Source organism: Oncorhynchus kisutch, linkage group LG5 (assembly GCF_002021735.2).
Source record: "Oncorhynchus kisutch isolate 150728-3 linkage group LG5, Okis_V2, whole genome shotgun sequence".
In the NCBI taxonomy this organism is placed as follows: domain Eukaryota; kingdom Metazoa; phylum Chordata; class Actinopteri; order Salmoniformes; family Salmonidae; genus Oncorhynchus; species Oncorhynchus kisutch.
In genome coordinates this window covers 46,638,498-46,651,707 of record NC_034178.2, presented here as the reverse complement: position 1 = coordinate 46,651,707, position 13,210 = coordinate 46,638,498, and the positions used below count along the sequence as shown (strand labels likewise).

Here is a 13,210-nt window from a genome sequence, read left to right as displayed (position 1 = left end):
TTAACAACTCCATTTTAAAGTTACAACCTTGGCATAGGACAACATAGGAAACTGGTTAGAAAAAGGACGTTTCTGACTTGCTAACAGAATGAACGCAGTACATGTATAACTACAACCAGTTAGCGATTCGGAAATGTCAGCGTTTCCTAGTTCCGACTAGCACTTGAACTCGGCATTGTTTTGCGCAAAGTTTTTTTCAGAGATGTCGAAGGCGTCACAGGCTGACAACACTGCGGGTGCGTTGCAAAAATAAATTTAGAAATCTATGTTATTCAATTATTGCGCCAACGCGCATCTGCTTTGCCAAGGGCTAAAATAGAAGTCTGTTCTATTTCTGACGCAGATCGCGCTGCAAGTCCTGCCTCTCCCATCTCCTCATTGGTTGTTAGAAGCAGGTACCCAGCAGGGACTGAAAGATGAACGAGGTTAGTGGCGGTAATGCACGTAATTTATTAAAGTTGCCAATCTCATAAAGTCAAGAGAAGGAAAAGGCCTGGAAGGTGGAGAGATGACTAGAAACGATTCGGTTGATCGTTTTATGAGTGGATTAATTGTCAAGATAGAGGATCTTGTGCATTTCAGGTAAAATAACAACTCAATGTTTATATCCCAGGACAAATTAGCTAGGAACAGCAAGCTAGCTAAATAGGACAAATTAGCTAGCAATTGCTAGCTAAATTGCCATGTTTAATGCTTTTTCGACCTGTCCCCAAATTAATATTATTAATATTTATTTTGATATTTTAACCTGCATGTCATGATCGTGTAATTGTAGCTCATCAAAATATATAGATAGTTTGGTTTGAACATGTGAGGGGATCATTTTTATATGAAGCTAAAACCATTATAAGCACACTTCCCTGAGAGATATTATAGGGTGAAGAGGTCAAACAGATCCAATGTTGATACATTGTAAATTATTACACTACACTAGATGAACACCCTCCCTAAAAGTAATTTTGAGCTGCCTTGTAAAATCTGCATACTCATACCTAGCTGATTTAAAATAAAGACCATTAAAATAACATGGGCAAGAAATGCCACAGTGATTATTGATATTTTGAGGAATTCGTGGTTTCAATTTTTAGGTGATTGGCCTATATGAAGGAAACGACTGCTTTTTCTGTTAACAACCCCATAACAACAAGTATTGAAGCTTTTATCATAAGGATCATATTTTCTTGTACAGTAGCTACTTGGTTAAAACGTTTGCCTTACGTCTATGACTGTACAATGCTCTGGTGCCACTCAATGATGGTTGTGCCTGTTGCGTGTCGAATAGAAATAGAGGGCGGGGACTAAAGGCAAGAAACCGCAAAGGATTAACCAATCAAGGGATTCCGATACATTTTGTGGCCCTGTACATTATAATATAATGTATATTATCAGAAACTGGAGTGTATTTATTCCGCCTATTCTGTTGCAAAACGTTTCTTAAACGGAAGCAAACGAAAGGGGGAGGGAGCTACCCGAATTTGTCCAATAGAAACTAGTTTTGCTCTCTTTGCTTCTGTTTGGTTCTTAAACGGGTTCCGTAATGAATACACCCTTGATGTTGACGTTTCCAGTACCTCATTGTGCAGCCCACCCACCCATTAAGAGGCTTTTAACATCAAAGTTGAACCTGTGTCTAAAGTAGTTAAGTTTTCCTATTGACAGTAATAAATTAACGGACTTTACGCACCAGTGAAAGACACCGGATAATCGGTATTGTTTTAGGCTGACAATTGGAATTGATGTCTCATTTCTCATCCATGCTAACGTCAGCTGGCTGTCTAAAATTGATGATGTGAGATGAGGCGGCTAGCGACAACATAGCTATTCAGCAAACTGAAGAATACTCAAAGGAAAGATAATAAAATACTTAACTTCTCTCACTAGTTTAACGCCAAGTGGAATTTCGTATTTGTTTTGACGAAATTGTGTTTAACTCGTGAGCAAATGTCTAAATTATAGTTAATCTTAGTCCAACACGCGCCACAGTTTTCCCACGTTTCAACTGGATCAAAGAGTGACTTTTCCGCAATGGAATTCAAGTAATGGTAAGTGCGAGCTAGCCTGATTACCCAGTTCACTTTTGATATCTCCACCAGAGATTATTATTATTATAATTTTTTTTTTTTGCAGGGCCTACAATGTAAGGGACATTGTGTCACTTCTCTTGTGTACATTGCTCGCAGAGTCGGGGTATATTCAACAGTTTGGGCTGCCTGGCTCGTTGCGGACTAATCTTCCAGAATTGTACATAATTATGTCATAACATAGAAAGTTGTGCATTGTAACAGCAATATTTAGACTCAGGGTTGCCACCCATTCAATAAAATACGGAATGGTTCAGTATTTCACTGAAATGATAAACGTTTTGTTTTAGAAATGATCGTTTCCAGATGTGTTTATTATAATTAAGTCTATGATTTGATAGAGCAGTCTGACTGAGCGGTGATTGGCTGCAGCAGGCTCGTAAACATTTCATTCAAACAGCACTTTACTGCGTTTGCCAGAAGCTCTTAGCAATGCTTGAATCACAGCGCTGTTTATGACTTAAAGCCTATCAACTCCCGAGATTAGGTTGGCAATGCTAAAGTGCCTATAAGAACATTCAATAGTCAAAGGTATATGAAATACAAATGGTATAGAGAGAAATAGTCGACGTGTCATAATTCCTATAATAACTACAACCTGAAACTTCTTTTTTTTTTATATATATAATTTTTTTGTGAATTTTACCCCTTCTTCTCCCCAATTGTTTAGTAGCTACTATCTTGTCTCATCGCTACAACTCCCGTACGGCTCGGGAGAGACGAAGGTTGAAAGTCATGCGTCCTCCGATACACAACCCAACCAAGCCGCACTGCTTCTTAACACAGTGCCAAATATTGCACTTTTACTTTCTTCTCCAACACTTTTTGCATTTAAACCAAATTGAGCATGTTTCATTATTTATTTGAGACTAAATATATTTTATTTATGTATTATATTAAGTTAAAATAAGTGTTCATTGTTCATTCAGTATTGTTGTAATCGTCATTTTTATATATATTTATTATAGAAAAAAAATAGACGCCGATACCGATTTAATAAAATCGACCGATTAATCGGTATCGACCTTTTTTGGTTCTCCAATAATCGGTATCGGCGTTGAAAAATCATAATCGGTCGACCTCTAGCCAGTATATACATTTATGGCTGAGATCTCAAATAGAATGCATTTAAAAAGAGTCATGACTCATGCACTTTCTTATGTGCTTAGGACCTTGTTAAATGTTAAGCCAAGCATGTGGTTTCATCTTCCTAGTCTATATACCAAGCAGCCCTATCTTGATAACGGATGTGATCGTCACACCCGTTTTATTTCAGACGTTTTCATGCTTGAACGTTTCTTGAGGTGGAGAAGAAGATGGTAGTTCTTGGTTATCTGATAAATCAGTTCACGAAAGCAACCTGTGTTCTAAAGGGGGATAGGTTTGGGTTGAAGGAGTTATATGATCACCATTATCACCAACCAAGATGGCGTAGCAGTGAAGACGTGTTTGTTTGTTCCTCTCGTGTACTTTTGTATTTTTCATATTTTTTGGTATATAATATTTCAATTTATTTTCGATTTCCGATTTTTAATTAGATTATATCTTCCGGTAACCTGCCTCACCCAATGTTATACGGAATCGCTATTATTTTCAATTTTAGAACACATTCAAGAACCTCCAGAAGCTAACCAGCTAATTAGCTACAAGCTAGCCACTGCTAGCGGCTTTTACCTTCTGCACAGATACCAGCCCTGTTTTTAGCCTGGATAATACTCGCTAGTCTACCAGTATCGGACTGTCTCTCCACAACAACGCCGGATTCCTGCCGTAATCCCTGGACCACTACTTCTGATCTTCACAGCTAGCTTGCAGCTAGCTAGATAGCTCACAGCTAGCGTGCACTCACCGTGGCATCCAGTACCAGAGCTATCCCTGAGGCCCACCTCCTGGCCTACTCAGCTGTTCACCTGAACCCCACTCATACATGGCAAGAGCCCAATACTCCACCGGATCCTTGCTGTATACTCTGGACCTTGGCACTGGATCACTGCTGCTACTGATTGGCTATAGTGGCTAACGCCACTGTCACAAAGCTAGCACCAGTTAGCTGTGAGCCAGGCGCATCTCCCGGCTAGCAAACTAAATTCTACAATACCTCTTTCGCCATCTGGCTTGGATTCTCTGTCGACACGGCGCACCACCACGACTGGTCTGCCGACATTTTTTTAATTTTTTTTATTTCACCTTTATCTAACCAGCTAGGCTAGTTGAGAACAAGTTCTCATTTGCAACTGCGACCTGGCCAAGATAAAGCATAGCAGTGTGAACAGACAACACAGAGTTACACATGAAGTAAACAATTAACAAGTCAATAACACAGTAGAAAATATACACATTGTGTGCAAAAGGCATGAGGAGGTAGGTGAATGATTGGGTGAGGTCACCGCATGTGTGGGAGGTGTGCCTTCAACCGGTCTCCGTCGGAGCAGACGCTCCTACTAGCCACTTGCTACTAACTTTAAACTTTAAAAGTGGTGGCTTCCCTGTTCCATCTACTGCTGCCCCCTGGACACGATGATCACTTGGCTACAAAGCTGATGCCTGCTGGACTGTCCATTTAATCACGGTACTCCATTCTGGGTTTTTTTTTCTGTCGGCCCCAGCTGCGAGCTCAGGCTCTGTGTGTAGTTAATCCGACCCTCTCTGCCTAGTCACAGCCATTTTACCTGCTGTTGTTGTGTTAGCTGATTGGCTGTTGTTGTCTCACCTGTTGTTTTAGCTAGCTCTCCCAATCAACACCTTACTTTATGCCTCGCTGTATGTCTTTCTCAAATGTCAAAATGCCTTGTATACTGTTGTTCAGGTTAGTTATCATTGTTTTAGTTTACAATGGAGCCCCTAGTTCCACTCTTCATACCTCTGATACCTCCTTTCTCCCACCTCCCACACATGCGGTGACCTCACCCATTGCAAACAGCATGTCCAGAGATACAACCTCTCTTATCATCACCCAGTGCCTGGGCTTACCTCCGCTGTACCCGCACCCCACCATACCCCTGTCAGCACATTATGCCCTGAATATACTCTACTGCTCCCAGAAATCTGCTCCTTTTATTCTTTGTCCCCATCGCTCTAGGCGACCAATTTTGATAGCCTTTAGCCGCACCCTCATTCTAAACCCTCCTCTGTTCCGTGGGTGATGTGGAGGTAAACCAAGGCCCTGCTTGTCCCCAGGCACCCTCATTTGTTGACTTCTGTGATCGAAAAAGCCTTGGTTTCATGCATGTCAACATCAGAAGCCTCCTCCCTAAGTTTGTTTTACTCACTGCTTTGGCACACTCTGCCAACCCTGATGTCCTTGCCGTGTCTGAATCCTAGCTTAGGAAGGCCACCAAAAATTCTGAGATTTCCATACCCAACTATAACATTTTCCGATAGAACTGCCAAAGGGGGAGGAGTTGCAGTCTACTGCAGAGATAGCCTGCAAAGTAATGTCATACTTTCCAGGTCCATACCCAAACAGTTCGAACTTCTAATTTTAAAAATTAATCTCTCCAGAAATAAGTCTCTCACTGTTGCCGCCTGCTACCGACCCCCCCTCAGCTCCCAGCTGTGCCCTGGACACCATTTGTGAATTGATCGCCCCCCATCTAGCTTCAGAGTTTGTTCTGTTAGGTGACCTAAACTGGGATATGCTTAACACCCCAGCAGTCCTACAATCTAAGCTAGATGCCCTCAATCTCACACAAATCATCAAGGAACCCACCAGGTACAACCCTAAATCTGTAAACAATGGCACCCTCATAGACATTATCCTGACCAACTGGCCTTCCAAATACACCTCTGCTGTCTTCAATCAGGATCTCAGCGATCAATGCCTCATTGCCTGTATCCGCTACGGGTCCGCAGGCAAACGACCACCCCTAATCACTGTCAAACGTTCCCTAAAACACTTCTGCGAGCAGGTCTTTCTAATCGACCTGGCCCGAGTATCCTGGAAGGATATTGACCTCATCCTGTCAGTTGAGGATGCCTGGTCATTCTTTAAAAGTAACTTCCTCACCATCTTAGATAAGCATGCTCCGTTCAAAAAATGCAGAACCAAGAACAGATATAGCCCTTGGTTTACTCCAGACTTGGCTGCCCTCGACCAGCACAAAAACATCCTGTGGCGGACTGCAATAGCATCGAATAGTCCCCGCGATATGCAACTGTTCAGGGAAGTCAGGAACCAATACACGCAGTCAGTCAGTCAAAAGCAAAGGCCAGCTTTTTCAAGCAGAAATTAGCTTGTAGCTCTAACTCCCAAAAGTTCTGGGACACTGTAAAGTCCATGGAGAACAAGAGCACCTCCTCCCAGCTGCCCACTGCACTGAGGCTAGGTACAGTGCCTTGCGAAAGTATTCGGCCCCCTTGAACTTTGCGACCTTTTGCCACATTTCAGGCTTCAAACATAAAGATATAAAACTGTATTTTTTTGTGAAGAATCAACAACAAGTGGGACACAATCATGAAGTGGAACAACATTTATTGGATATTTCAAACTTTTTTAACAAATCAAAAACTGAAAAATTGGGCGTGCAAAATTATTCAGCCCCTTTACTTTCAGTGCAGCAAACTCTCTCCAGAAGTTCAGTGAGGATCTCTGAATGATCCAATGTTGACCTAAATGACTAATGATGATAAATACAATCCACCTGTGTGTAATCAAGTCTCCGTATAAATGCACCTGCACTGTGATAGTCTCAGAGGTCCGTTAAAAGCGCAGAGAGCATCATGAAGAACAAGGAACACACCAGGCAGGTCCGAGATACTGTTGTGAAGAAGTTTAAAGCCGGATTTGGATACAAAAAGATTTCCCAAGCTTTAAACATCCCAAGGAGCACTGTGCAAGCGATAATATTGAAATGGAAGGAGTATCAGACCACTGCAAATCTACCAAGACCTGGCCGTCCCTCTAAACTTTCAGCTCATACAAGGAGAAGACTGATCAGAGATGCAGCCAAGAGGCCCATGATCACTCTGGATGAACTGCAGAGATCTACAACTGAGGTGGGAGACTCTGTCCATAGGACAACAATCAGTCGTATATTGCACAAATCTGGCCTTTATGGAAGAGTTGCAAGAAGAAAGCCATTTCTTAAAGATATCCATAAAAAGTGTAGTTTAAAGTTTGCCACAAGCCACCTGGGAGACACACCAAACATGTGGAAGAAGGTGCTCTGGTCAGATGAAACCAAAATTGAACTTTTTGGCAACAATGCAAAACGTTATGTTTGGCGTAAAAGCAACACAGCTCATCACCCTGAACACACCATCCCCACTGTCAAACATGGTGGTGGAAGCATCATGGTTTGGGCCTGCTTTTCTTCAGCAGGGACAGGGAAGATGGTTAAAATTGATGGGAAGATGGTTGGAGCCAAATACAGGACCATTCTGGAAGAAAACCTGATGGAGTCTGCAAAAGACCTGAGACTGGGACGGAGATTTGTCTTCCAACAAGACAATGATCCAAAACATAAAGCAAAATCTACAATGGAATGGTTCAAAAATAAACATATCCAGGTGTTAGAATGGCCAAGTCAAAGTCCAGACCTGAATCCAATCGAGAATCTGTGGAAAGAACTGAAAACTGCTGTTCACAAATGCTCTCCATCCAACCTCACTGACCTCGAGCTGTTTTGCAAGGAGGAATGGGAAAAAATGTCAGTCTCTCGATGTGCAAAACTGATAGAGACATACCCCAAGCGACTTACAGCTGTAATCGCAGCAAAAGGTGGCGCTACAAAGTATTAACTTAAGGGGGCTGAATAATTTTGCACGCCCAATTTTTCAGTTTTTGATTTGTTAAAAAAGTTTGAAATATCCAATAAATGTCATTCCACTTCATGATTGTGTCCCACTTGTTGTTGATTCTTCACAAAAAAATACAGTTTTATATCTTTATGTTTGAAGCCTGAAATGTGGCAAAAGGTCGCAAAGTTCAAGGGGGCCGAATACTTTCGCAAGGCACTGTAACACGGTCACCTCCGATAAATCCATGATAATCGAAAACTTCAACAAGCATTTCTCAACGGCTGGCCATGCCTTCCTCCTGGCTACTCCAACCTCGGCCAACAGCTCCGCCCCCCCGCAGCTACTCGCCCAAGCCTCCCCAGCTTCTCCTTTACCCAAATCCAGATAGCAGATGTTCTGAAAGAGCTACAAAACCTGGACCCGTACAAATCAGCTGGGCTTGACAATCTGGACCCTCTATTCCTGAAACTATCCGGCGCCATTGTCGCAACCCCTATTACCAGCCTGTTCAACCTCTCTTTTATATCGTCTGAGATCCCCAAGGATTGGAAAGCTGCAGCGGTCATCCCCCTCTTCAAAGGGGTAGACACCCTGGACCCAACTGTTACAGACCTATATCCATCCTGCCCTGCCTATCTAAGGTCTTCAAAAGCCAAGTCAACAAACAGATCACTGACCATCTTGAATCCCACTGTACCTTCTCCGCTGTGCAATCTGGTTTCCGAACCGGTCACGGGTGCACCTCAGCTACGCTCAAGGTACTAAACAATATCATAACCGCCATCGATAAAAGACAGTACTGTGCAGCCGTCTTCATCGACCTGGCCAAGGCTTTCGACTCTGTCAATCACCATATTCTTATCGGCAGTCTCGGTAGCTTTTCTAATGACTGCCTTGCCTGGTTCACCAACTACTTTGCAGACACGTTGCCCGGTCCTCTCCACAGGGTTCAATTTTCGGGCTGACTCTTTTCTCTGTATATATCAATGATGATGCTCTTGCTGCGGGCGAGTCCCTGATCCACCTCTATGCAGACGACACCATTCTGTATACTTCTGGCCCTTCCTTGGACACTGTGCTATCTAACCTCCAAACGAGCTTCAATGCCATACAACACTCCTTCCGTGGCCTCCAACTGCTCTTAAACGCTAGTAAAACCAAATGCATGCTTTTCAACCGTTCTCTGCCTGCACCCGCACGCCCGACTAGCATCACCACCCTGGAAGGTTCCTACCTAGTATATGTAGACATCTATAAGTACCTAGGTGTCTGGCTAGACTGTAAACTCTCCTTCCAGACTCATATCAAACATCTCCAATCTAAAATCAAATCTAGAGTCGGCTTTCTATTTCGCAACAAAGCCTCCTTCACTCACGCCGCCAAACTTACCCTGGTAAAACTGACTATCCTAACGATACTTGACTTCGGCGATGTCATCTACAAAATAGCTTCCAATACTCTACTCAGCAAACTGGATGAAGTTTATCACAGTGCCATCCGTTTTGTTACTAAAGCACCTTATACCACCCACCACTGCGACCTGTATGCTCTAGTCGGCTGGCCCTCGCTACATATTCGTCGCCAGACCCACTGGTTCCAGGTCATCTACAAGTCCATGCTAGGTAAAGCTCCGCCTTATCTCAGTTCACTGGTCACGATGGCAACACCCACCCGTAGCACGCGCTCCAGCAGGTGTATCTCACTGATCATCCCTAAAGCCAACACCTCATTTGGCTGCCTTTCCTTCCAGTTCTCTGCTGCCTGTGACTGGAACAAATTGCAAAAATTGTTGAAGTTGGAGACTTTTATCTTCCTCACCAACTTTAAACATCTGCTATCTGAGCAGCTAACCGATCGCTGCAGCTGTACGTAGTCCATCAGTAAATAGCCCACCCAATTTACCTACCTCATCCCCATACTGTTTTTATTATTTACTTTTCTTCTCTTTTGCACACCAGTTTCTCTACCTGCACATGACCATCTGATCATTTATCACTCCAGTGTTAATCTGCTAAATTGTAATTATTCGCCTACCTCCTCATGCCTTTTGCACACAATGTATATAGACTCTGTTTTTATTTATTTATTTATTTATTTTTATTTTCTTCTGTTCTATTGACTTGTTAATTGTTTACTCCATGTGTAACTCTGTTGTCTGTTCACACTGCTATGCTTTATCTTGGCCAGGTCACAGTCAACTAGCCTACCTGGTTAAATAAAGGTGAAAAAATAAATAAAGTTTACTATTGTATAGGCCTATTTTCTGTTTGTGCAGTCTTCTAGGAACCACATTGTGAACAGCTTTGATAGATCACATTTTCAGAGGCTCAGGTTTCTTTTCTCCATGGTGAATTGTAAACCGTGTTCTCCTCAGAGGGCTTGGGGTATTTATGCGATTTTTATCATGACTCGGTACCATATACCAGGTACAGATTAACAGTAGCAATGTCCATTTATATGTCTATAAATCCTCTTAGATTAGCAGTCTTCTTTCCTGGAGTGAAATTAAATTGTATATTTATCTTTAATTCTTCATACAGAGTGCAGCGTTGTGATTAACAGTAGCCTAATTGCTTAGAAGATCATAGTGTGCCCTTAGGCGATATTTCCATATACTCTTATATGCCATAAAATTTATAAAAAGGCATGTGTTATTTAGAACAATGGGGTCTGTACCTCTGCAGTGTTGGAGTAGGACCAGTTTAGACTGATGGATAATAGGACCTGGGTCCAGACTGATGGATAATAGGACCTGGGTCCAGACTGATGGATAATAGGACCTGGGTCCAGACTGATGGATAATAGGACCTGGGTCCAGACTGATGGATAATAGGACCTGGGTCCAGGCGGATGGATAATAGGACCTGGGTCCAGACTGATCAGTAATGAACGCTGAATTATCAAGTGCAAGAAATCATCCACACCCCCTTCTAAATCAGCTGTATTCTTGAAGGAGCAAAGCATGCACACATTTAAAAACCATATGCTAATTATCCTTATATTTATTAAATGTCTTGCACAATTAACTTTCATTTGTTTTTATCACTTTACACTTATGTGGGGAAATTACCCCTGTAAATGTAATTTGCTTAAATGACGCACAAGTAGAGGAGAGTCTCCATTTCATACAAGCACATTTGTTTCCAAGTTTGATTTTCAAAAAGAGGAGAGTAGAGATGAGGAGAGGATGGAGGTGAGCAAAGCCAACTGAGATTCCCCTATATACGGTTGCAACATTTTGGGGAAAGTTGGCAGATTTTTGAAACCCTAAGTGAGCAATATGTTTGAAACATTGACAATAAAATCAGAGTATCAAATTGCAATACATATTGTATCGACACCCAAGTATCGTGATACTATCATATCGTGAGGTACCTGGCAAAAAAATTCAGAATTACCAGACCAATCAATAGACCACGGTGTCATGGACCATTTACTGAATGCCCAAGATAACACCAGGTGTTAATAATTGCTCTCCTATTTAAACCAGTTCTACCAGTGATGCTGCTATGCCAATGTGGCCAATGAGAGGGTAAAACCTTTTGGCCCAATTTATCTTTCACCTTGGCTTTATCCTATACACATATGAAGCAGCTTATGCTTTGATATGGTATAAAAAGCAGTCAGTTATTCCTTGGATTTATTGATTTGACCATGTGTAGGCTATTCATTGTCAGTGGGATCTAACTGTGTGGCAAGTGTGACTACAGTATGTGGTTGCTATAGGATTGTGCTACCTGGTCTTTGGTATAGCATATCAGGAGATGCCCTTATTGATCCCAGGCAGAACTGGGACAGGTTGAAAGAAAAGAAGGAAGGACAAAGGACTGATTGGAACACAATGTAATAGTGGGTTATCAACTTTTTGACTTGCAGACAAAATGACATTAGCACTACTATAACTTTACTAGTACATTGTCTCCTGTCCAATATGTTGTTATGTAATGCTAAACAGATCAAAGGCCTTGGTCTGCCCTCACTGTCTGTACCCATCCCTTCCCCTGTCCCCGTCCTGGCTCTAATCCTGGTGTTTTGTACCATAGGGGGTGTATTGCTGCTCGGACCTGTCTGTGTCTTCCCACTATGTGGACGCGTCCCTCATGTACCTGCTGGAGTACTACACCTACCACCTGTGTGCCTTTGACTAAAGGTACCGCTACCAGCCCCCGGCCCCCCCTGGGCTACAAGATGGAGGTGTGGGACAGGTCAGAGGGGGGGACACTCGTACTCCAAAGAGCAGCCAGCAATCCCGAGGGTGCCGCTGGCAAGGGGGCGGGTGCGTCCAGGACAGACAGGAAACAGGAAGTGATGCCTCCTGCTGCTGCAGGGGAGAAGGACCCACCTGCTGCTGCTCAGGATGACTAGCAGTAGCAGCCGTGTGTGTGTGTGTATGCTTGCCATTTGAGCGTGCATGTTTTACACATATGTGCAAATCACCCGCACAAAAGTGAAGACTGTGCAAACTGTGGTGCCTCCAAATAAGTGTGCTGTGAATGATCTGCAAAGAATTTCTGCTGTGATGGCAAGATTGGCCTTTTGGCTGTAAGTTGGTTGGGTTGTCACTGCAGCAACCCCATCCCCTTTTAGTCCTTGTTTTATATTTAACATGATTGTTAACTCATACCAGTTTTAATTATCTCAGTTCTTTAACCACTGTCTTAAGACGCATGAAATAATTATTGGATGATTTACTGGCTGATTTTGGATCAGCTTCGCATACCCTAGTCAAAACCTAAGCTACTAGGGGTTGAAAACCAAGCCTGGTCTTAGATCTGCATTTATACCTGTAGAGATGGGTGAAAAGAGTATCTGTAATTAGACGTGAAAAAAACCAGCAGGTCTTTCAGCCTGATTCCCCCCATTCCTTTTGGAGGGAGAAAGAGGAATCCTAGGAGACCTGGCTTTCTCTATTCTCTATCAGCCCCAGTAGCTTGTGCCTTGTAAATCATGATTGTATGCCCCGTCAGCTGCACATTTTGACACTGCACTGTGACAAGTCTAAGAATGATCTTTTCAGAGAGGAGAAATCTCGTTGTTTATACGTTCCACAGATCTAGGCCAAAAGGAAGGCCTTATGTTGGAGGTAGAGATGCCTTTTGGACATGTCGCTTGAACCTACCTGTGCATGATCAATTCAGCTATCTCTGTTGGATTAGGTAATATTTCGTTCATTTGTTTTATTTATACTGAACCAAAATGTAAACGCAACATGTAAAGTGTTGGTCCCATCTTACATGAGCTTAAATAAAAGATCCCAGAAATGTTCCATACACAAAAAAAGCTTATTTCTCTAAAATGTGTTTACATCCATGTTAGTGAACATTTTTCCTTTGCTAAGGTGATCCATCCACTTGATAGGTGTGGCATATCAAAAAGTTGATTAAACAGCA

General features: G+C 42.6%; 1 long non-coding RNA gene across 1 annotated transcript; it reads left to right on the top strand.

Moving 5' to 3' along the window:
• The first annotated feature begins 1,544 nt into the window (after positions 1-1,544).
• Positions 1,545-12,747, top strand: LOC109891137 (uncharacterized). The gene is made up of 2 exons (XR_002255495.2): positions 1,545-2,042; positions 11,864-12,747. It is a non-coding gene; the product is annotated as an uncharacterized LOC109891137 (long non-coding RNA).
• Positions 12,748-13,210: the final 463 nt, after the last annotated feature.